This window comes from Oxyura jamaicensis, chromosome 3 (assembly GCF_011077185.1).
Source record: "Oxyura jamaicensis isolate SHBP4307 breed ruddy duck chromosome 3, BPBGC_Ojam_1.0, whole genome shotgun sequence".
NCBI classification, from domain to species: domain Eukaryota; kingdom Metazoa; phylum Chordata; class Aves; order Anseriformes; family Anatidae; genus Oxyura; species Oxyura jamaicensis.
The window spans coordinates 10,756,491-10,782,244 of record NC_048895.1 but is presented as its reverse complement, the minus strand read 5'-3'; the positions used below and the strand labels follow the sequence as shown (position 1 = coordinate 10,782,244).

At 40.9% G+C, this 25,754-nt stretch overlaps 2 long non-coding RNA genes across 2 annotated transcripts in view; both read left to right on the top strand.

Annotated features, from left to right (window-relative positions):
- The window catches only part of LOC118163524, a 78,545-nt gene that overhangs the window by 51,867 nt on the left and 924 nt on the right, over positions 1-25,754 (top strand). The window contains exon 2 of the long non-coding RNA XR_004749095.1: positions 19,956-20,049. This is a non-coding gene — a long non-coding RNA (uncharacterized LOC118163524). The remainder of the gene's footprint in view (positions 1-19,955; positions 20,050-25,754) is intronic.
- On the top strand, positions 9,955-12,476 carry LOC118163521. Its single transcript, XR_004749092.1, has 3 exons — positions 9,955-10,111; positions 11,270-11,274; positions 12,466-12,476. It is a non-coding gene; the product is annotated as an uncharacterized LOC118163521 (long non-coding RNA).

Genomic DNA, 25,754 nt, shown 5'->3' with positions numbered 1-25,754 from the left:
TAAGTTGCAGCAGCCTGGTTTCTTTTCCATCTTTATCATGCTGCACATGGAAATGGATTTTGAATGGACTCTGAAGGCTGACTGAACTGAGTTCAGCAATTAGTAACAGTTATTAATGCCATTTCCAAATACTATTATTGCTGTTAACTGCACTGATTTCCTCTGGGTTTTTAAAAAGTATATGCTGAAACTGGTAAGAGTGAAATGGTGTTTTCATTAGTGAGTTGAAGTGATGGAACCAGTCCTGTTGGATGCTAAAGGCCTTCAGCTTCCATTGACCTCTGTGATACTTCAACTCAGTGGTTTTTAATCACAGGTCTTTAGGAAGTATCTATTTTTCTTTCTGTTAGGTTTCAATAGTAACGTGGATTTTCTTAAGGGTCTTTTGTTGTTGTTGTTTTTTTGGTCCCCCCTCTTTCCAAGGATCTGGGTTGAGGACATGTTGAGATCTACTTTCTCATAAGAATAACTCCTCATTCTATGCCCTGTGGTCAAATGTAATTCCACACGCAGGCCAGCTGATTGTAAGGATTTCCTTTGCAAAAGTATGTTACCAAGCCTGATGTCCTGCAGCATCCTGTAATTTGGAGAGCATGTAAATGATAATGGATAGAAGTGCAGTTAAACATGAAGTAACAGGGATCCAATAAATCAAATACGAAAGAGGTTGAAGCAAATTCCAAGGTAGTTCCTATATGGATTTTAGGCAAGTTGATGAAGATAACTTGCAAAAGAACTGCTTGTCTGATTTTTTTTTTTTTTTTTTTTTTAAAAAGGCCCTTCTTTTTCCTGTGCCTGTTTTTGAGAAGCAGATAGATGTAGTAAGTAACATTTTGATAGCAGAGTCAAGAGGAAAATATAGTCATACCTACTAGGATATGTCTCTATAGTGTGTCTGTGTGTGACTGTATAGTCAGTATGTATATAGCATTAAAAATATATGTATGTGCATATCGTTGCCAAGTTCCTAACAGTGCACTTTATTCTTTATTTTTCTACATGGGCAGTGTCATTCTCCTTCCCTAAATGTTAATCTCACTGGAGCAAAGGCCAAATGATCAGCATAAAATCTCAGTGAATTGAAGATCTGTTTAAAGTCTAGATCTTTATTTTTTTTTCTTTTCTCCTAATAGAGTAAATAAATATTGAAATAATTATGTATTCATACTGAGGGTGCATACCAGTCTTGCACTCAAACTTTACATGCACACTCTCAAATAGATATTCATGCAAATTAGACAACTGCCTAATTTTTATAGGCAAAACCATTTTTAGTTTTGCATTATGTGTGTTTGCTCCTATAAGTAGATCTCTCCCTCTTCCAGGCACTTGAAAAATGGGCCACTAATTCAGACATGTTTTCAGCCTAGCTTGCTATTGCTAGTTATAATGAATGTAGTAGTTGAAAGGGCAAAAAAAGTTGGAGGGAGGGCTGAAAATTAGGGTTAAATGTTGATCTCATTTTTGTCAACTTGCATTGCCATGTATTAATGGTATTCTGTTATGAATTATGGTGCAATGTATGTTCATGCTGACCCAGCTATTCATCTATTGTGTGTGCCTGACAGCCCAGTCCTAATAGCTTTTTGTGCTATTAACATGTCATAGTATGGAAAGGTACATTAATGTGGTTTTAATGTGTTTCAACTGTGTGGTGCTATTGAGCATGTTGGATGTTGTAGCTGGTTGGTTTCATGTAAACAAAAAGTATATATAACCTAATGAAACAGGGAAAAAAAATCACCTCACAAGGAATCCTTATGTGCAAAGTAGAACTGTTGCCATTCTCTATCCTGTGCCAGTTGGCTGACCTTTATAGGAAAGAGATTACTCCATGTTTTAGTGTGCAGTATGCACTGTAGCCATATTAATGCGTGTGGGAAGATGTCTCACCGCTGACCTTATCAAAAAAAAAAAAGGTACAAGAGAAAGGTAGAAAGAGGATATAGGAAGGATGGAAGAGAAACAGCATGAGACTGTTCAAATCTCCTCTATGAACAAAATGAAATGTGGCAGTAGTGATCACAGCATGCATTTGCTTCAGCCATGAGGGGCTGCACTTGTATTTTAACTCTGTTCCATTTCATAGAAGCACAGAATTGCTTGTATTGGAAAGGACATCAAAGACATCTACTTCCGACCCCCCTGCCAGAGGCAGGAATGCCACCCACTAGATCAGGTTGCTTAGGGCCTCATCTAATCTGGTTTACTTTCACTTTCCTTTTTTTCCTTTCTCCTTGCAGCTTTACCCTGACATAGTTTTACTCATGGTACATACTCTGGTATCCAAATGTACAATGTTATCAGTCCAAATTTGGTGCCTTCCTGCTAGGACCCCTGTCAGATACATTTTGCTTGTATGTCATGGTTTCCCAACTTAGGATGGCACTTCAGCATATGCGGATGGACATCCAGGGAATACCACATTTATTCAATATTGGATATACTTATTTTATTGGGAGTCATGGATATTTGAGAAATTAAAATAATATACTACAAAGCATGTATTAATTCAGCCTATATTTCTGCTTTTCATGTTTGTGCTTTTTCAGAGATCCATAAAATCTGTCCAAAATTATCAGTGTATCAATATGTTATTGATTCAAATTCTTCAATTTTTGCAGAAAATTATAAGCAACACTGAAACTTTATTGAGGAAATTTCTACCAGAAATAGACTGGTTTGCACACTGCTTGTGATCATTTACTGAAAGTTTGTATTGCAGCAGGTGGTGAAACACAGCATGTGATACGGTTCTCATCTCCTCTCAGAATGGATTATGAGTAGCCAGCAAATTTGAAAAATTAGATTTGAAAATAAGTTATAATTTGAAATTCATAGGTGTGAGTTATGTAAAGGATTACTTGCATGTTTGGTAATGTGAGTATTAACATAATGGTTCTTCTAAGTGTTTTTTCTAAGAAATTGCACAGTGAAAGTTTAATAAGATGAGCATGAATAAGTGCAATGAGTTGGTCTACTAAGCTAAACCACACCTCTGTCAGTGTCCTACAAGTAAATGAGAGAAGAAATTGGTTTTCTCAGGCATAAAGTGGAAAGAAAAGGAAAATGGAAGCATCATATGATTTTTCTGGAATATATGTATACTCACTTTTTTTTACATAGAACTTGTTTTTAAAGGAAATATAGGGCAAATGGGGTTGTTCTTTCTCTCCAAAGTACTACTGTGAAAAGTAACTTAGGCTTTGCACTGGATTTATGCTGTGTTAGATCCAGCAATTTTATGCAGTAATAACTTTCCCGGTCACTCTATTTCAGTAGTATGTTACATATCCAAGCATTATACTACTCGTTCTGTCTATTACTTATATTACTTGTTCTGTCAATCCACTAAGCCAGTTATTCAAAGATAAACTTATCTCTAAAGAAATCTGGATAATCTTGTCTGTTTGGCATCTATGAGAGGAGAGTAAATGCTATATGCAAATTAGAAGCAATTACATTCTGTATTTCTGTCTTTACCCTTGATTATAGTCATTGCCAGTCTTGGGATTTCAAATATTTTGTTAGTCTGCCTCCACAGCCTAATGTTTCCACTGTCTCTGTAATATGGCCTTTTCACAAGTTACATAAAACAAATAAATTCTGCCTTGCTGCACAAAGGACACACCAGTTGCAAGCGTAAATGAGATCTTGTTCTGGGTAAAGTGTTGCTCCTGGTTGTTAGGATCTCTCTAACAGTAGAAGACAGTAGCAATGGGGAAGGACACCCATAGGCAAAGCTAGGAACTTGCTAGCTAGGAACTCCCACTACCTGTTACTGCCCATGCCATTGGTGAGCTGACAAACATTACAGAACGGGGGGGCCCCCCCAAATCATGAGAAGGTGTTTTAATCCTCAGTGGTGCCCTTAATCTCATTTTTTTTCTGTTCATTAAACAAGCAGACAAGGGTGCTGTGTCCTCGCACCCTCCAGACAGTTAATGGTTTCAGTAAAAGCAAGAAAATGGCCCATGTTTTATGATTTGTCATAGTTTTTATCATTACTGCAAATAAGACATCCACCTGCATGCATGGATTTTGAATTGCTCTGTGGATGCTAGTGTCTCTCTCAATTGACTGTAAGACAGCTAGAAAGATTAGTCTCCCAAGGAAGAAGTCTAAAAAGATTGTCCAAAGCTAAAGGTTATCCCCTTCCCCCAGCACACCTTCCTTTTATACTTTTCTCCATTATGACATTTTGGAACAGAAATATTTTGTCTGGTTTCTCCCTGAAGAAAGTTATATTTGGAGACTGCTGAACAGGAAAAAAGATCTCTGCAAGCTGATGCACAGTATTATATGTTTTTTTACCCTCATTATTTTTTACTTGCCTTGGCTTATTTTTATAGTTCTGCCTTTCTTCCTCCTCACCAGATTGTTTATACTTAAAAAGAAATAAGCCTTCTGCTTGTTGCATAGTCAGTTCTCTTTACATTTTTCTTTAGTTAACATTGGTTTCTGTTGTCCTTTTCCATGTTTAGACATAGCCAGGATAAATTTCAATGACAGCCTTTCCAACTGTTTCTAAATATTTCTCACTTTTCTTGCAGACAAATTTCCATATGTTACAAAATTCAAATCAAAATTCCATAAGGCGCTCTCCCCATCCCTGCAGCCATCATCCCAAAAGTGAAGGGGTTCAGTTTGTTCAGGTGGAGCCCGCTTTCTACGCCCCCAGCACCAGCGAATCTGTTCAGTGTAGGAGGACAGTGGAGCATGCCGCCCACAGCCACCTGCTCTGCCACAGGACCCAGAGCCTCGCCAGCATGGTGCCAAGGCACCGGCTCAGGGTGGGAGTCTGCAGGAGGCATGGATCAACTGGGAGATGCACTACTTCACTTCTCCCTTGCTCCTGGGTAACCTTTGCTGACAAAGATAAAGCCCCATTTGTATTTATTTTTTAAAGTCATCTTCCTTAAAATTTACTTTTTGTCTTGCCTATTGACTTTTAGTCAATTGCAAGCATACAGCCTTGGTTTACTAGGTAGGCTGCTAGTTGTATAACATAGGTAGGGTACAAACACTTCTTCAGTTAAACCAATTAGCAGTGTGCACAACCACAGTATTGGAATAATAACATTTATATTGGAAGTGTGACCACCTGGGGAGGAGGCTTCATTGCTTCTAGTAGGACATTTTTTTTTAATGTAGGCAAGACCTTAAATAGGGTCTGGCAGTCCCCACCCTTCTGTCCCCAACCCCAAAACAACAACAACAAAATTTCGAGTCTCATTTATGAAAAATGGAAGCTACAGTCTCTTTCTTCCATATATGCATCTCACTAGAATTAATGGGTTCCATGTGGCTATTCGGCTATACTGCCTGCAGACACTGCAGCTTTGCTGTAGTCTCTATTCTCTTAACAGGGACTCAGTAGTAGAGAGATGCCAGATCAGTTTCTTAGCCCTGTGCTCGGAACTTTTGCAGTGTGTTATTGCAACAGGTTTTTTTTCAAACTGGGGTTAATGAATAGTCCTCAGAATAAATGGTCTGAGTTCTGGTCTTCCTGCCTTGCTCCCTAACAAATGGGTATCCCTCCACAGAAGACAATGAAAGTGATAAGATATAAATTAGGTCACAGATTTCTCTTTATTTTAATATAGCTGAGCTTATTTCTCAGTTATCTGTTAGGCTAATTAGTTCCTTAAATTAAGTTATCTGAAACTTAATTGACTGCCCAAACCCTCAGAACTCTGTTATGCCAGGATCTAATCAAACATGTTGACTAGGTACAGATTGCCTTACATTATCCTACTGTCCCTACTAGGAGCAAGTAGGGCAGCTCTCAGCATGACATCTTCCCCATCTTGTTGGCTTGTAGATTCCTGAACTTGCCCAGGCATTCAGCAGGGTTTCAAGTATACCGGAGTGTGCACTAAGACTAGTTCTCCTGCAGCTATCTCAGAAAGCTTAGTTGACACTTCTTCACTTTGCCTGGAACACGTTGTATGTTGTTCCTTTTTTTTTTTTTTTTCTTCCTGCAAACCACCATAAAAACATTTATTTCTGCTCTGTGAACCTGTAAAACCATGATTATTAACTGATGTGCTTTCTGTGAGAAGACCATTCTAGTCTCCAGAATCACAGCTGTACTTTCAGGCTCTTAAGGTAAAATTGCGTGTCTGGAGATGATTTGGCACAGATTAGCCAGATACTTTTGGAGCATCATTTAGAGTCTTTTGGAGCACTGGGTACCAGAATCAATGATACAGGGTGTCCAAGCCTGGGGAAGTAACTGCTGCTTTGCAGGTGTTTCTGCAGTGTGTCCCTGGTGTCTCAGGAACCCTGGGGTGTGATAAAAGGCATGGGGGACCATGCAATCATCAGGACATGTAACCTTTTCCATGGGTACTTGGAAGTCCTGTTCAATGTCCTTTATCAATGATAAAGGAGTAGAATGCATCCTCAGCAAGTTTCCTGCTGACGCTAAACTTGGGAGTGCTGTTGATTCCCTGGAGGGACGAGAGCCCTTGCAGAGGGATCTAAATAGATCGGAGCATTGGACAACCAGCAACGGCATGAAGTTCAAAGGTAAATGCCAATTTCTGCACCTGGGATGGAGTGATGCTGGGCACAAATACAGACTGGAAGGCAAGAGGCCATAGAACAGCTCTGCAGAAAGGGATCTGGGGGTGCTGGTCAACAGCAGGCTCAAGAGGAGTTGAGTCAATAAAGCTGATAAAAGGACTGGAAGAGATCTCCTATGAGGAGAGGCTGAAGACATTTGGATCCTCTAATCTGGAGAAGAGGAGGCTAAGAGATGACATGGTTGCTCCCTACAAATTCCTGAGGAGAGGAAGTGGAAAGAGTTGTGCCATTTCTTTTTCCCTTAGCAACCACTGGCAGGATCATAGAATCATAGAATATGACAAGCTGGAACAGACCCATAAGGATCGAGTCCAGCTCCTGGCTCCACATAGCTCTACCCAAAAATTCAGACCATATCACTGAGAGCACAGTCCAAATGCTTCTTAAACTCTGACAGGCTTGGTGCTGTGACTACATCCCTGGGGATCCTGTTCCAGTATGCAACAACCCTCTCAGTGAAGAACCTCTTCCTGATATTCAGCCTGAACCTCCCCTGTTGCAGTTTGACACCATTCCCATGGGTCCTATTGCTGATCACTGAAGAGAATAGGTCAGTACCTGCCCCTCCACTCCCCCTGGTGAGGAAACTGTAGGCCACAATGAGGTCTCCCCTCAGCCTTCTCTTTTCCAGGCTGAACAGGCCAAGTGACCTCAGCCGCTCCTCGTATGTCTTCCCCTCTAGGCTCTTTGCCATCTTAGTAGCCAAGGAAAGGATGGACCTGGTGTGTAGGGACATGGTTTAGTGGGTGACAGTGGTAGTAGGGTGGTGGTTGAACCGGATGATCCTGGAGGTCTTTTCTAACCTTAATGTTTCTATGATTCTGTTACTGATCAGAGGCTAGAGCCTGAGCTGGAGAAGGTCATGTGGAACAAGGTAGATAAGGCTGCAGTTGGCAAAACTGCAGGACCTTGCAACCTAACCTAACCCATCAAAGTGGCCTAAAAACAAACAAACAAACAAAAAAAAAACTGTAGAGGGGCTCTATCAAGGAGTATAGCAATGGAACAAGGAATAATGGCTTTGAACAAAATGAGGGGAGATTTAGATTATATGTGATGTGAGGAAGAAATTCTTTGCTCAGAACACAAAGCGCACATGGGAATTAGGGCTGCAGCTGCACCTTGCTTCTATTGTTTTCCATAAAGAATAGAATGAAATTACCTAAAATACAGCGTTAAAAATAAGCCCAGGGCTGCAGTATGGGAGGTGGAGGGCAGTCCCTGTGGCTGAGAGCCAGCCTTTCTTTCTGGCAAGCCAAATGGCCTGGGGGAGCCAGCCCCAGAAAAGAGGCCCTCTGCCCCCCCCCCCAACCCTCCTCCTCCTTCTATGTGAGGGGCATCTTCCAGGCTGCTCCCAACACAGCCACCTTTGGCCACGCATGGGCCACTCCATTACAGAGGCTTGCTGAGGTCACAGTGGCCACCACTACCCTGCCTTTGCTCTGGGCCCTATAAAACAGGACTCCTGCAGGTGGCCCACCACTTGCTGAGCTTCAAGGTCCTCTGACTGGTACCTTGTGTGGCAGGAAGAAGAGCAAAAGCAGCAAGGCGAGCGGCAGACCTCCTCGGTGTGAGGACAGAGATGCAGTCCAAGGAAGCACTGAGAAGGAATGCACCTGATGAGAAGAAGTGTCGTGGGCAGAGGGAAAGCACCTGTAGCACAGGAGACACCAGTGCTCGAAGGATGTCTGGTGCCTGGCCCACAGACACGTATAAGTGATATCACTGGCACCACAATGATGCCAGGAACAGGCTGCCCCCTCAGCCATACAGCAACAGGGGCCCTGGGCCTTCCCATTGGCACAATGGTGATGTGAGGCAAAGGCAGGAGGGTCAGGCAGACAGCTACATGGAGCACAGGCATGCATGTAGTCTGGAACACAGCATGGGACCCGTGCATGGCTGTAAAACAGACAGCAGCATTGAACCCATGCATGGAAATCAACAGGACAGTGGCATGGGACCTAGGGGTGGAAGTGGACCACTCACTGGTTCTGCACTCTGGCCTGAAAATATTCTGGATGGAAGGCATCTTGTTTGGGCACTCCTGGGCAAGGAGTGGCTTATCCTCCTGCTAAACACCATGGAGCCCATGGAGCTGGATCCACCAGATGTGGAGGAACCAATGGAAATGGATCCACCTCAGCCAGATCAGACCTCCAACTACCCTGGCATGTCTTTGCTCTCTGCCATCAGACCACACAAACAGCATCACAGCAGTCCCTGGTGAGCTCCCTACTCATCGTGCAGGCTCCATCCCAAGCATTAGCTTGGAGCCACCAAATACCACAGACATCCCGCAGGCTTACCTATAAGGTGTCCCAGCAATAAAGAACTCTGTCGATTCTCAGGGGTTGTGTGAGTGCTTCTTTCCTATCCTCCAGCCCTTGTGCTAGAGGTGGCATCCCTTCTGCACAGAGGCTCGAGGAAGAGCACAAGAGGACACAGCTTCCTTTGGGGTGCTGTGCTGGGGTGACAGGAGGAGTCCCTGAGGGATACTGTGTGCCTTTAACATTTGTAAAAATAGACTGAGGGGTGAAAATAGTAGTGTGTAAGCAATTATAGGTGGCTAACTTTTTATAGTAGGAATGAGTTTCTGAATCTGAGTAATTGGCAATGAGAAGGCCTTCTTGGCCACCTGAGCATACTTCTGGATCATGTTGAGCCAGATGTTGACCAGTACCCCTGAGTCCTTTTCTGCTAGACAACTTGCCAGCCACTCTTCCCCCAGGCTGTGTAATTGCATGGGGTTGTTGTGACTTAAGCGCAGCATCCACTTTTAGCCTTGTTCAGTGTTGTGATTGCATGTGGCCAGAGTAGCCAGATCGGTCTGCAAAGTCTTCCTACCCTCAAGCAGATCAACATTCCCACCCAACATTATGTTGACTATAAACTTACTGAGGGTTCACTAAATCCCTTCATCCAGATTATTGATGAAGATATTAAAGAGAACTGGCCCCAGTACTGAGCCCTGGGGAATGCCAATTTTGGCTGGCCACCAGCTGGATTTAATTCTATTCACAATGACCTTTTGGGCCTGGACATCCAGCCATTTTTTTTTTTAATCCAGTGAACAGTACGTCTATCCAAGCCATGAACAACCAGTTTCTCCAGGAGAAGACTGTGGGAAACAATATTGAATGCCTTGCTAAAATACAACTAAAAAACATCCATAGCCTCTCCCTCATCCACAAAGCCAATCATCTTATAGAAAGGGATCAAGTTAGTCAGGCAGGACTATGCCTTTCACAAAGTCATGTTGCCTGGGTCTGATCACCTGGTTCTCCTGTACATACTGTGTGATGGCACTCAAGATGATCTGTTCCAGGATCTTCCCTGACCCCAAGGTCAGGCTGACAGGCCTGTAATTCCCCACATCCTCCTTCCTGCGCTTCTTGTAGATGAGTGTCATATTCACCAACCTCCAGTCAACTGGGTCCTTCACAGTTAGCCAAGACTACTGGTAAATTATTGAAAGTGGCTTGGTTAGCACTTCTGCCAGCTCCTTCAGCACCCTACAGTGGATCCCATATTGTTTAACTTTCAATTAGCCCCAAAGTGATGAGGCAGTTGGTCTAGATGGTCTGTTAAGATCCCTTCCAACTGAACTACTCTATTAAGTCTGTGTTGGGGCAGCAGGATGATGGATGTGTTGCAGAACAGTCTGTGAGTCTGTGCTCACAGCCTATCTAAAAGTACTTTTGCATTGTCAGGTATGGGGGCACAGCACCTTTGTTCAAAGGTTCTTTCATAGACTTTGAGAGCAATACCACCGTTCTCATATTCTCTTGGTGAGAGGGAGTCAGTAATAACATTCTTTAGCTTGACTTGACTTTCCTTTTTACTTCCCCCCCCCCGTATATATTTCTTGGAGGTTAGCTGAAAAGGAAGGGCTGTGATTCAAAAATGCTTATGCATATTCCATAAGAGCTTCTTATACATTCGTATTAAAAAAAAAAAATAATAATAATCAGAAGTAGTGAACAGACTATTGTCTTCAGCGTAAAAGGTACCATACCTAAAGAATAACTTGAATTTATATTAGGCTATGAAGACAATAACGTTGAGGGTTTTGTAGTCCCTCAATCACCCAATGATTGCTGGTAGTAATGTGATCATTTTGCAATGCCTTCTATTTTCATTACTTTAGTTGTCACATAAATAAGTTGTCAAAATTTTAATACTTTGTGAACTGTGTTCTCTAAATTACAGTAATGTAGTATACTACTTTGACCTTTTCAATATTGTGTGATTTGGTTGGCTGGTCTTTCTATTTATGGCCATGCTGAGTGAGGTGGCATGAGTGAGTGGATACCAGCTAATGAAAATACAGAATACTGGAAAAATGAAATGAAGGTACTATGTTAGAGCATAATATAATATTTCACAGAAAGTGTAGCATTAAGTATTGAAATTCTGATAAATCACTCTTGTGACAAAAGGTATAATGAGACTAGAAATTGCAACAAAAAATCCTTTCTAATGACATAGATTGCGCATAGGCAGGGAAATAGTGTGAATTTAACTTGATCTCATTATACTCCTAAATTTTTAATCTCATTTTCCTCCTCAGATGCTTCACTTAAGAAGGCAGCAGAGTATGTGTGTGTGACTAGGGGTGATATATTCTATATTTGGGAAAAGTTATTTAATCCTTCAACTTCAGTGCACCGGGAAGAATGAGTAATCCTTAAAGCAGAAGGAAACTTCCCTCCTAAGATTTGGAAGAGTCTTTCGGTTCTTAATCAAGGTTCTGTTGGAAGAAACCAGGGTTGACTGGCTCCATAAATCTTCCCTATGCCAGTGGTCTAAGCCCTTAGAATGTCTGTTCCAGGGTGTGAGGAGAGATACTTGCAGAATAATTAGAACAGAGAACTCTACACCCAAAACATAGATTATAAAGATGAGGTTTTGGCTGTCAGCACTGAGCAAAAGCTATGGTTTGAACCATAGCATGCATGCAGTGGACCTAGGAGATGCTCTTAGTCAGCCATTACCCTCGGGATCATGACTTTTTTAGTCAGTTGCTTCATGAAGTGGATGGCTGAGGAGTAGGTGGGGGAGGCAAAGAATATTATTTTGTTGGAGCAAGTTGTGTCTTCTCTTTCCTTGTTTACCATATTTTCTCAGGTATGTTCACTACAGGCAGACTAGAGCATGTCCAAAGAAAAGCAATGAAGCTGGTGAAGGGTCTAGAGAATAAGTTTTTTGAGGAGTGGCTGAGGAAACTAGGGTTGTTTAGCCTAGAGAAAAGGGTGCTCAGGGGAGACCTTATCACACTGTACAGCTACCTCAAAAGAGGTTGTAGCAAGGTGGGGTCAGTCTCTTCTCCCAAGGAACAAGTGGTAGGACCGGAGGAAATGGCCTCAAATTGTGCCGGTGAGGTTTAGGTTGTATATTAGGAAACAAATCTTCACCAAAGGGTTGTGATGCATTGGAACAGGCTGCCCAGGGAAGTGGCAGAGTCACCAGCCCTGGAGGTATTCAAAAGATGTGTAGATGTGGTGCTTAGGGACTTGGTTCAGTGGTAGACTTGGCAATGTTAGGTTAACAGTTGGACACAATGATCTTGGAGGTCTTTTCCAACATAAGTGATTCTGTGATTCTATGTTGTCTAGGTACTAAATGATTGCACTCAAGGCTCTGACAGTTTCAGCTGTTCTCATTTGTTCTGAGATTATATAGAATTTAAGAACCCGCTTATTCCTATGTATCCATAACCAAAAATGTGAGCACACGAAGGAGCATCTTTCTCAGTGCAGGCATGCATAGCTCAGATCTTAAGTGAAGTAGTAGACTCCCAACCTAAAAATCTTGCAAGTCCTTCTGCCTCATCACTGAGAAGGAAAAATAATATAGCATCCAGGTTTTAAGCTGCTGTCAGGGCTGGATATGCAGTGATTTCTGTCTTATCCCTGTTCTAGGAATATGCATGAGCAAGTACTGAGACATTTAAGAGCTCAATTTAGTCTCTTCTCTTAGCAACTTTCTTCTTCCCACACCTCAAAACATTCTCACCAGTCCTTCCTTCTTTGTGATCCACCTCCAGTATTTGAGCAACACTGAAGTTTCCATAATGCAAGTGACTTCCATAAGAAACCATCCAACAAAAGCATCTGGCCAGAGAGGGAAGATGTGGGGAGAGTTAGGAGGGCAAAGTAAGTTTCTGCCTTCCAGCCCAGACACCGGGATCAGGAAGCAGCCAACACCGAGGAGCTCCGTGCATTGCACAGAAACCCCAGCCTGCTGCTTCTGCCACCTTATCTGTGTAACTAGCAGCTGTAGTATAATTTCAAGACAGAATTTGGTCCTATTTATTTTCTAGTTTGTTGTCTACCAATTCATAACTTGCACGCTGCTCATTAGTGGATCTTTGCACTGTGGAGACCCAAGCAAGACTTGCTGCAAGAGCACAAGTGCCTTTTTTTCACCGTCCTACTGAAAGGAGCCCTCTCTCCTGGGCTGTCTTTCTTCCTTCATTTCCATTTATGGAAACCATACAGCAAATTTGCTTCCAGCGATCCTGTTTATTGCTGTTTTCTATCTCTTTCCCAGTCTCTGTCTCCTAGAAGGTCACTTAATAATTTGTCTCTCCCCTTCTCCTTCACTCTTCTTCTTTCTTTCTTTCTCTTCCCAGCTGTCAACCTCAGGCTTCATTTCCCAAACTGATCCCCATGTCCTTTGTATCAGCCCCACCCATCTGTTTTGTTACTGCTGACAATCTCCCTGTTGTCCTCCTCTCCATTGCCTCAATCCAGCCAAAATCTAAGCAGAGCAATAGATGACATCGAACCCTCCAAGCCACAGTAGCCCATTGCTGGGCCTTGACATGCAAAATTGTAAGCAGCTTTTCCTAAGAGCAAGCACAGAGGATGGGGGTAAACAAAAAAAAACATACAAAAGCTTTTAAGATGATCAACTTGGTACAGATTTTTGCAACAACAGCAATGTTTAACATGAACACTACATCCTGCTATATTTCAAATCTCCTCATCTAAGCATGACATAGATAACTGGAATTTTTGCAAGGTATCACTTTTTCTCTTTTTTTCATCACAGCTTCTTCTAATTTGTGCAAATCTGTGTGAGCATGATGTTATATTTATATTCTGCACTCTGAGGAGCTAATTGACTTGAGGTAGACAGTGGCATAAGACATTTCTGCCCAAATGATGAACCTATGGCAAAGTCATTAGCTTCTGAAAGCACATTTAATATGGAAAGTGTTGGGCAACCTTACTATTACACAGAAATAACAGTCATACCTGTAGTAAGCAGTTTTTGGTACGAAGAGTGGCTGAAAACAGCATTCAAGAAGATGCATGACTGTGGGTCCGGAAAACTTGTCACTCGCTGAAAATTACTGCCTTTTCACAGTTCTGTGTGTCCTCAAGGTTAACAAATCTGGGGGAATTATGATCTGCTATTTTAATTACAAGTGACTTGAAGGTGGATTTCCTTCATACAAGAAAGTTTGACCATTTCCATGTCTCTCCAATTTCTAGAAAATTTGTGATTTTTATTTGTCAGTGTGAGAGGGGGAAATGAGTAAAACGAAGTATAATTTTTGTTTGCAGTTACATTTGGATTAAAAAAATAAATAAATCTGGCACAGTGTCTCCTCATCTCCCAGCTGAGTATAAATCTATGAAACACAAACCGCTCCCATGACGGTAAGGAGAAGTTGCATCATGGGGATCTCTGTGGTGCACCCGGAAAACAAAACAAAACAGAAATGTAGACTAGCTTTCGACTCAGCCAGTGGGAACATGAAGAAGAAAATTACTCACATTAGAAAATCAGGGAAAATAGATTTTTTTTTTCCCTCCATCATTTTTTTGTAGACTTTTGCACAGCTGTTGCACATATGTGCTTCCCTTCTTGACTTTGATGAAAAAGTTATGAAGAATTGCAGGACTCTGAAGGCTTGTGGTTTGAGATTATGTTTACAGAACATGAAAACTGAGGATGTAGAAAGGACTTCCCTGATGTCTTGGGGAAGGATAAATACCAGAAATTGTCAAGTTTTCAGACAGCAGCTGGGCACCTTGCTGCCATCCTCCAGCACTCCTTTGAATAGTGCTCCTCCGGGGAAGCAGAGACTAATATAGCAGGCTAGTCCTTCCCCATGCTGCTGCATGGCTTGAGGGCAATAAAAATCAAGCAAGGAAATCATCCTAATTCAGTCTTGGTAACAAGAACAAGCATCTGCAGAAAGAGAAGAGGAGAACCATGCAGTGGAGGAAGGCAGGTGAGCAAAACCTGGAGAGATTGTTGAAGGGAGACAGAGAAGAGAATTCTCCTGGCTGAGGCTCCTGGGTGAGGATCACAGAGCAGAGGAAACAGGGAAGGCTTGTTCCCTGTAATATTAAGCCCTTATCCACTCTCTGGAGATGAATATATGTATATATGTGTATATATATGTGTATATATATATATACACACATATATGTACATATTCATGAGTTTGTATATCTTGCATCAAATCTGGGGACACAAACAGGTCAAGCTTTCTAAGAGGATTTTTTTTTTTTTGATTAAAAAGTCAATAAAACCCAAATTGTTTTTGTTTTTTCATTTCACTAGCCAAGCAGGAAACCTGACTGGTTTCCTGCAGCTCCACCTGGCTGATCCTTCCTGGCCCATTTGGGTATAAGGTTTGGTGTTCTTCACCAGACTAAGACCCGCAGGCACTGCAAGCTCACAGCTCTCACCTTGTCCCCTTTTCAGGCTTTTTTCCTGTTTCCCAAAGCAATTTCTCCTGGAGCTGCCCAGTTCTTACTCCTGATTAAGAGGGGAAGTTTCATGTGCCAGAAGGGTGACATTCTGAGCTGGGGCAGTCCTGGCCAGTTGTGGATAGCCAAAACACTTTCCCTTCAAGGAAGCATGCTGGAAGTACTCGCGTTTCTCATGTTTTGTTTTATGCAAGCCTAAAGAAGTAAAAAGTAACCTTAAAAGTAAAGATACTACCTTTGAGAATAGACCTCCTTTTACTTTGCCTTTTCTTCTTGCTTTTTACTTCACTTTTTGCATTGTTAGTCCTTTTTGTCAGTCTTGCATTACTAAATTGGTTTAACAGGGAGCAAATTGGAAAGCCTCTGTGACCTGGCACAGGCCCTTAGAAAAAGCTACCCTTTTTCACCTGACAGCTTATCTTTGCAGGAACGTCAGCACTTTGGCTGATATTGTGGTGCTAGGGTTGAGACATAGCAAGCCTTGTTTGGGCTGACCTCTCCCTGCTGCATCTTCCACCTCAGGGACCAGTAGGTCACCTATTGGGAAGGGTTTGTGAAGCAATCCCATGGTTAGCATGCATGCAATCTCCCACCCCTTAAGCAAAACTGAAATGTATTGATGAATCTGCAATAAATCATCCTCCTGTAGCATGGAAAACTGGTGGTAGTAGTGGAGACGGATCAGGTCTTAATCTGAACTGGATGGAAATGGTATTATATTGGGTTGAAAGCCAGGCCTCCCTCCAACTGAAAGCATAGCCTCAGTGTACCCCAGCATGCCTGCACAGATTTTTCCTCAGGTTCAAAGAGACACCTGCTTTTGCTGCAAACCTGTCAGTTAACATCTACAATAGAACATTATGAGTTTTAAGTACATATCATGTTTGTTGCATTTTTTCCCCCCCATTTATGGGACTGGTTGCTTTGTGTGATTTCTATTCCTTACTGCCCCATTCCCCCCCCCCCTCCATTAGAGTCACTATGACAATATTTATACCTAGGTGGATAAATGTACTCATAGGTATCTTCATCTTCTGATTAAATGGTTTTCTGTTAGCATTATGGCTGGTTAAGTATGTGTATTTCTAAATTTACTATGCCAAAATGAAATTCAATTAGCAGTGCAAAATGACTTTTTGAACCATTAACATTGGGTAAAAAATGAAGTACAGGTTTGAACTGTCTGCAAAATTCTTAGGAGACAGAAAGCTCTGTTGCTTTGGAGAACATCTGAAATATTAGACCTAATTCAATATTGGCATGCAACAATGATTTGGTGGCCTAAAACCAATGAGCCTGCTGTTCTCTGTTCTTAAAACCTGTATAATGGGCAATTTATAAATCTCTTTCATTTGTTAGATTGGTTTACTGTCTTAAAGTTGTTTGGCTACAGCATACACTTGATACATTTGAAAAAAAAAATAAAAAAAAGAAACAAAAAGTTTTTGAAACGAAGTCCTTCCTAATTTGTCATCACGTAGTGCCACATGCCTGAGTAGTTAAAATTAATGCAATGACCCAACCCATTTTGTGGCTGTGACATGTCACCTCGAGCTGTTGAGAGAGGTCAGGAAGCATCATCTGACACCCCCCACCCCTGAGACCTGTTGAAGCAGTGTCCCTCAAACCTCTACCATGCCACAAATTTTATATACAACATAAATCCAGCATGTTCACCTCACTTCATCGAGATAACAAAGTCCTCCAGCCTCCATCTCAGAAGTGATGATGGCCTGCTCAGTTATGCAAGTTCAGTTTGTGGTTAAGAAATCTGAATTTAAATAGCTTTAGGGAAAACATAAGCTGTTTAGAAGAGACAGACAAGTTAAGCATCATTCACATTAACAGCAATTTGTAAAAGCTTGGTTTCACTCTGGAAAGATTGCATCTGCTGTTAAAAAGTGTTAACTTGAATAGGCAGAGACTGGTGATATAGCATTTTATCTACACCCTCTAGGAGCAGCTCTGTATTGCTATGTGGAGGTAAATTCATGCTACGTTGCTGAATCTGGATTTGGATCGAAGTCTCCAAAAATATGGAGCTATTATACTGAACGTCAAAGTTGCCACACTTTCCGAATCATGCTTAATATAGTCTGTATAAAATGCAATGGTACAAATTACCCATCCTCTTCTGTGGTAAGGGTTCATAAGATTTGCTGCAGTGAGGTGAATTTTTTAAAAAAAGTCTTTTTGCACCTATTCTTGAAAAAGCACAACTTCCAAAAAGTGGGAATGGATATTGATGTATACCTTTAGGCTGTGATCCAAACCTGTGCCTCCATTCCATGAAGGCACCCCTGCTGCTGTAATGTTCCTCACTGCTTCATCTTTCTCCTGAAAGTAGATATTGCAGGAATGCAAGAGCACTGGGAAACTGTTGAACCATAACAGACTGGATGCAGGACTGGTCTGTGACAGGTCTTAAGTATATAAATTTTTGTACATCTTTTCCAGATACAAGTCTTGTCTCCCTACCTGAAGTACAAGTCACAATGCTACGTCAAAGAAGTTGTGAGTTTCATCATGCGGCCCTAGCATTGTTCCATACTGACACGAATCAAATAAACACATTTCACAATGTGATAACAGAAAAAAAAAAAAAAAAAAAAAAAAAAAAAAAAACACCAGGGCTGACTTGAGCTCTGTAAGCCTGTTATGGTGAGAAAATTCTTCTTTTTGCCATTGATCTCATATTTTTTATGTGGATTGTCTTATGTTTCTGTTGGTATTGTGTTTTTCCTAAACAGGTAGAATTAATCAACACTTAAGCTTGAAAATCAGCCATTCCATTTAGAAAGGTTTCCATAGCACCTCAGAGTTACAGTTCTGGTGTGTGGATTTTCCTTTAGGATGGCGTGGCTCTGTTTGACTGGTGCTCCTGCAGCACGGACCTCGTGTCACTGGACAAGGTTCAGCTGGGAAGCTCACTACCAGGATATAGGTGGAAAAGGAATATCTCTAACTGAAATGCAATTTTTGGGATGTGTTGCAGTAACTTAAAGAGAAAGTCCTCTGTTTTTGGCTTATCCTTTCTCATTTTCCATTCTTTTACATTAAGCAGTTAAAAAATAATAAATGAAATTTTTTGTTCCCATGAAAAGCAAACATTTCTAAGAGTAAAGGTTAGTAAAAAACATAATAATAATAAATTTAAAAAGTTAGTTTCTTGTGAAACTTTTCAACTACCAACAGTATTAACATTTCAAAAAAAAAAAAAAGTCATTCCTTTCCACCCACTTAAAAACCTGCTTTACCATTTGTTAATGAACAAAAAAGATTAATGTTTGCAGCAACATAAGAACAAAATGAAACTAGTTAAACTACTTCTCTATTTTTCCATTATTTCCCTTGTTACATATATATTTTTCTGTGCTATCTCTTATCAACATGGACCTGTGCTGTGAAATTAAATCAATAACCACTGTGTCTAAACTGAACTCTGAGGGGTAAAAACAAACAAATGACAACAACAACAACAGCAACAAAGCACACTATTTTTTCCTTTCGTTTCTTATTTATTCTGCTGTCTTTGTTTTAATTTACACTTGCTCCAAGTGAGCACCATTGGATATAAAACACTATCACATAAATACAGCAGTGTCGTACAGCTATTTTGTGCTCAGATAATACTGTTAGGAAGTTGAAACAATTTTCAAGTGATCTGGAATTTGCATCTTTCATGGAAAAAAAAAAAAAAAAAAAAAGAAGATGGGTTGTAACATGATTTACTGCAAAGAAAATAGATGTGGTGAGGTTTAAGAAAAATACCTCCAACTTCCCCTACTTGTGTCTTAGTTTATTTTCCAGCAGATGGACAATTGTACAAATCTGAAAAGGAAAAAGGTGAGTGCATACATATAGCCAGTGGCATCACAGTAGTCTCTGCAGAGCAAGCTCCCATATGAATATTATTGAAGGTACCATTTTTGCCCATAGTTTTTTCAACCTCAGTTGGAATTTGCAGAAGCTTTTCTTACACCTGGGGTGTGAAATCCCCATTTTTAGTGCCCAGCCTCAGTGGGCGCAAATGCACAGTGAACTGGATGTGACCTGTGAAGTGCATACTCTGTACGTGTCAGCTGCCCTGCTCCTTGGTCATGATGTCCTCTTTTGCCATCATGAAGTTCTATTTACTTCACAAATACTTGAAGCTCACTTTGACAAAAAGACAGTTGAACAGGACACATGTTATATAAAAGTGTGAAGAAACCTCATATAATACTGTGTCTACTATTTATCATGTTCCAAAACATTAAAAGACTCCACAGGAATGGCAGTTCACATGGTGGTGTTCTGGGTTTGGGGATTTATTTATTTATTTATTTATTTATTTATTTAGTGGTCTCTTGTTATTTTTTCTATCGGAAGTTGCTCTGAACCTCTGAGTGAAATGAACTAGTAAGCAAAACCTTGAGAAGGGCCAATTATACACTGAATTTAAAGACCATTTTAACCATTATATTTATTTGCATTGCTTATTAACATAGTTAATAAGCTAATAATAGTTAATAAGCTAATAAAATAGTTTTGTTTATGAATTTACACTCAGCAGAAAATGATTTCCCACACCCTTTCTTTTAGCTGCATCTGACTTGGTCTTTATCCCTACGCTATTCTCGTTTGCAGCCACTGAAGAATGAGCTGGATTGAAGGGATGTTGCTGTCTGTCCTTCACCTAGCTGACCTTGCCTAGGATCATGCAGGCAAACCACTACTGTAAGTAGGCAGTGCTCACTGAACAGAAATTAATGCACTGGTATGCGTTGTGAGCGCAAAAGGAACCCATATACGCCAAACTTTATTTCAGGACCCTTTTCTGTGTTCCAGGTGTATGCAACTGCATCTCAGATCATTTTCATGTTCATGCTGTGCTTTCTCTGAGCTAACTGGTGCATGAGGTATGGAGGGAGTTAAGTAATTGCAAGTCAGTAGGTGAGGTTCCTGTCTTGCTTTCAGTGAAGTGAGCTCCTGCTGTGTCTATTCAATACTATACCTTTGTTTGGTTGGTTGGTTTGGTTTGGTTTGGCTTGTTTATTACTAATTGGAAAGAACAATAATGAAATATGAACTGCAGCAACATCTGTCCCACTGAATCTAGTTGTTCCAAGACCTGTTTTTCTGCCCTGGAAGTCCGATAGTCAGACATATGATAGACTCCTAACCATATGGTTAAAAATGTACTTTGTTTAAGTTCTTTGTGCCACCCTTTCAGCAAACACTGAAATCTGAAATAGGCATAAACATTTAACTCATTTAGTGGTGTTGAGGACTAGCTGTGCTTGTAGTGAGACTGCATCTGCAGCACCCTGAAGAGTGGTGACAAGCAGCAGGGAAGGACAAAGGACAGAATTGTCAGTGGCAGCAAAAATGGGATACACATCTACAGCCTTCCACTATAAATTATCTCAACTTCAATTTGAACTTTTAGTTTGACTTTCTGTAAGACCAGTTTTGGAGTTAAAATCAAGCTGGAGTTAAAATCTCTGAGGACAGAGATCCTCAGCTTTCCTGGGTGCTTACTCCATTGGTAGACCACCTTCACAAAACTGTTTACATCATTCGTAATTGCCCTTGTTTCAATGCAGTCGTTGCCTCTCATCCTTTTGCTGTGTTACTGAGAAGACTGACTCTGTCCTATCTGCAGCCCCTCTAAGGCAGCTGAAGACAGCAGCTAGCTCCCCCAGCCTTTGCTTCTCCAAGCCACAAGAACCCCAGCTACGTCACATGCACGTTTAGTATGCATGATTTCAGATAACTAATAACTCTTCTCACATAATGTCTTACTTTATATAATTGATGACCGTTAAAAATGTTTTTGTAGTTGTTTTCGTTTGTTTGTTTTACTGGGTTAGATCACTTTCTCAAGCCCTTTCATTCCTGAGGCCAAAGAACAGCCTCACCAAGTCACCCTTTCCTCATGGCTGTCTATAAGCAAACCCGAACTTTGACCAGCAGAAGAAATGAAAGGCCATTTTCTGTGATTTTTCCATGTCCTCCTGCTGAGTCTAAGCTCAAAGAAGAGGTGGTTAATAAGCAGAAGTCAAAGCCTCTGAGAGCTTCTCTCTTCTCCCATTCTTTTCCACTTTCCTCCAGACTTTCAAACCAAACTGTTGCTGCTAGCTCTGCTGCATGCAGCCCTGCCCAAAAGGACGGCTACCTGGCCACAAAGAGCTGGCAGCTTTGCTAACATGTCTGTAGCTTCTTTAGAAGGAGCCTGACCCTGTGCCTTGGAGGGATGCTCTCCTGGTGAGTCTCTGATTGTGGTCATTGTATCCTCAGGGTGGATGTTGGCATACCAGGTGCAGCTCCCAGTTTCCTTTTCTCCTTCCTCTGTCAACAGGGTAGGATTTTACCCTCTCCTTCAGATAATGAATGTACTTACTTGCACATCTTTTTAAAGTAGATGCCTTGATATAAAGTGTTTTTCATTACTGGCAGCCATATCTGGGGACTCAGCTTGAGTCACTTGCCCAAACTTCTTACTGTCTGAGTGAAGCTGAGTATTTTATTGTCCTTGTTGTTATTGCCATTCTGTGGGATATTGGTGGCCACCGTGAACATGGCTAAAGTTCATGGGTGTATTATCTGTCATTTCTTTAGGCTACATTCAAAGAAAATGTAATTTAGTGTAAAATTGAGATCTGAAACAGGAGTTGCTGTACAGGAGAGTAATTAATAGTTAGCCTGGCAAACTTGAGAGAAAAAAAAAAAAATCTTTATAGGCCAGTAGATTTTTAGTGACTTGGTACAAACATAAAAGCTGGGTTGTATTTGATACTTCTGTGTGGACTTCAGGGGCAGAAAACAGTCAGCTAGGAGAGGCAGACAGGTGACCAACTGAGACAAGTCTGGGGAGAGTAGCTTTGGGAAGACACAGACGCAGCATAACTTCAGGCATTAGGTTCACTAGAAGCCGATTTGAAAATTGTAGTCAGACAGCTTGTTTCTGCATTTTCTCTCTCAGGAACACAATGTTGAATACATTCTTTGTAAGTAAACACAGTTGTACTGAAGGAATGCTGAACTTTCTGATTTTCTTAATGGAGTATTCTGGCAATGCATGGAATATTCAATATATTTTCCAGACTGAGCCAAACACATCTGTCGTTCTGCAATAATCTTTATTATTTCAACTTTGAAGTGAGCCAGAACATCACTCCAAATCTCATCACAACCTTAACAGAGCTTGGACAACTGAACGGATTGCTTTGCTGCTTTATATGGAGAGGCTGTCAGCAGTGGGGCCACAAAGTGCTGAACACTGCAACGTGGTGCTCCCAGTGGTACCCAGGATGGATAAGCACCTCTAGAAAGAAAGCATATGCCCTGGTGCTTCATGACCATGCAGTGTGTTGATCAAAGCTGTCAAACAGAGAGGTTTCCAGGACTTGATTGTTGCTCAAAATGAAGTTGTGAGGTGCATCTGCACTTGAAGTCTAGCAAATATCCTGAATGTACCCACTTTTTGTGCTCTGGAGAGTAGATGTTTCCCATCTTTAGGCATGAAATTGAGTATTTTCCCATTTGAACTGGAAAAAAAAAAATGTATTTATTTCCGGTTTTGTCCATTTTTTACATCTCTTCATTACGTTATCATCTTTGACCTGGAGTATGCATGGTGCCTCTGTGCACTTTGCTTTTCCTGTTCTCATTCTTTCAAGAGGCTTTGTGGCTTCTATTGTGTTCACTTCAAAGCCTTAGAAGTGTTTCCTTAGTGAAAATTACAGGTCATCAGGACAGCAGTAACTGGCCTAAGTATATTATTATTTATTATTTATATCTTACATAGTGCCAAAAGTATAACAGGTACTTTGAGTCTGGTCTATAGCACAGTGAAATCAATAGGAAATGATCCTTAATTAATTGGGCTTCTGTTCCTAAAGTAATTCAGCACTTCCACTGAGAATTAACTCATCAGCTTCTATTGCTATGTAAACATCACAATAATTAATATAAACTGTTGCTTTCACAATGTTTTGTTTTCCTGCAACTCAAAAGGAGCTTTTGTTTAAAGTTTAAAACTTTTATGGAGCTATGCCTCTGGGCATTTTAGACATAAGATGAATAAAAAATGATCTAGGGTTTTATTTAGAAAACCATTCCTGTGCATATATGGGCCTGTCATTCTGAAATGAAATTTCCATACAAGCTTTCAGCCCAAGGGACCAAGTGGAATCTTCAGATTTAAGAATTAATAAGTATTCTGCCACTCAATGGATCCCTGAGCACTCTGTCCACACAAAAATATGTCTACAGTCCCTGAATGCTTTGAGTTTTTTCATATTTATTGTGAGCTGCTGCAATATGTGTTTACATGTTGCTACCTGCAATATGCAATTCATCTGGTAAAAGTAGGCAACTTCACAGACTACTAAATATTTCTAACTTCAAATACCTGTAAAGGTGCACTGCATCAGATCATGGTGAAACTTACAGCTAGGGTTGGTATCTATTACAAGAAAAACCACTTCCACAGTTCCAGGTCTCTCCAACAACATGGTTCTTCTCAGGTTGTCATAATATACTCTTCATAAGGATGCCAGGTGGGAATACAACAAAAGCAGTCCCCGCTTTGTACGAGCATCCCAGCCTTTGAGATCCAGAGTGATTGTGTAAGGCTCTGTGCTCGTACCATATCTGAGATGCATAGCTTCCTTACACTCATCTGTCCCCTTCCTCCCACTCCTGATTTTTCAGCTGTGATAATTTGCTTAGATTGTGTAGGATGTCGGAGGCAGGGAAGAGGCCCAGAGCAAAATCCTAGTGCTGTCTGTGGACATTGGCTGCTACCCCGTGAGCACCATCTAGCTGACTCCTAGCACAACAGCATGGGAAGCTGAGCAGATGCTTCTCCTAAAACTCAACAAAACAAGTTTTTCGTGCTACAGTTTGGTGATGTAAGATATATAAATACCATGAAGCACCTGGGAGACTGATATCCATATAAATCACTTGTCATAAAAGCATGTCAGGTTGTCTCACAGTGCAGTGACGTGACAAAAGTATCTTCTGCTATCTGGGACATCTGAAAGGAGCAAGTTTCATAGTCTAAGCATCTAGGTTTTTCAAACCTTTGTACTGTATAAATACCAGGAGTATTGCATCCTATTTGTTTTCAGCTGATTTTTGTAAAGACAAAGGTTTCTGTAAAGACAGTGCTATGCCGAGGGAGACGCACTGAATTGAAGCTGGAAAACCTCCTTTTTGCCTGGATACTCTGTGTGGTTACTCATCTGAGAAACAGGATTGAGAATTTATCTCATTTTTCTTCGAAAATGTTCTGTACAGATGACTTAATTACTCTTGCATAGTAATTAGAAATGGAAAATTCTGTCATGTTCAAAATTAGAAAAGGTTTTTGCTCTCATTTGAAGAACTTCGGCTCCCTGGTTTTTTGTTTTGGTTTGTTTTTGTTTTTATGTATGTTTTGTTGTTCTTCCAGATTTAAAATTTTCGCTCCTGTTAGAAACAGTCTTGCTGAAGAATTTGCCTGGAATGGTGACAGGCTAGCATTATAGAAGCACTGTTTGCTGTTAGCCTCAGCAATGTGCTGATACATGGGGAGGATGGCTTGTGTTGTAGAAATAGAGAGATCCACTGGACCGAAAGCAACAGTAAAACTATGAAATTGTACATCCCATTTGTCTTCCAGTAAGTGGGCATCTGTTTATTCTTTTATTTATATTCTATATGGTTCATGAATTCATTTTTTCTCAGGCAAAAATAAAATACTGGCTTTCCTTAAAAGCGTCCCACTTAGTTGTCTTCTGTGTAGAATGGCGTTGTGAGGAAAGATGTTAGGTAGGAATGGAGAGAACATTGCGAGGAGGTGTGGAAGGATTATATTTTTTTGATGTATGAACTTCCAATCTGACTGATATTAATATAAATTAGAAATTCAGTTCCTGAAAACCCATGTTTCAAATGAAAGAAAAATACAGTAGACACATAGACATGAAAATTTGGTGTGCAAAATTCAAGAGTTACTTATGGGGTCTACAGTGATGGGCTCTATGGACACTGCAGCTTGAAAACATTTTGGTTAGTAAATTCAGGAGTAGCTGGAAACACCTGAAAAATATAGAGTATCAGCTCATACATCCCTCAAGTACGCAAATGTCAATCGCCAATGCTAGTTTGGAACAGTATAAGCAGATTGTTATTGACTACACCACTGGCAGCAACATTCGACTCCATGAATATTTTTAGATCATCTCAGTATTTTCGGGGGAAGGAGGATAAAATAACTCAGAAAATTTCAAAGCTTTTCAAATGATGACACCAAATTTCACCTTGTCATGTCTGGTAGTACTGTGGAAGGTACTTTGTGATGGTGCAGGCTATCCCCACGAGTCATGCTCTGAGTACCACTGTTTCAGTGGCTGATCTCAGCACATTGCTGCTGGTGAATTTAGGACTTGCCTG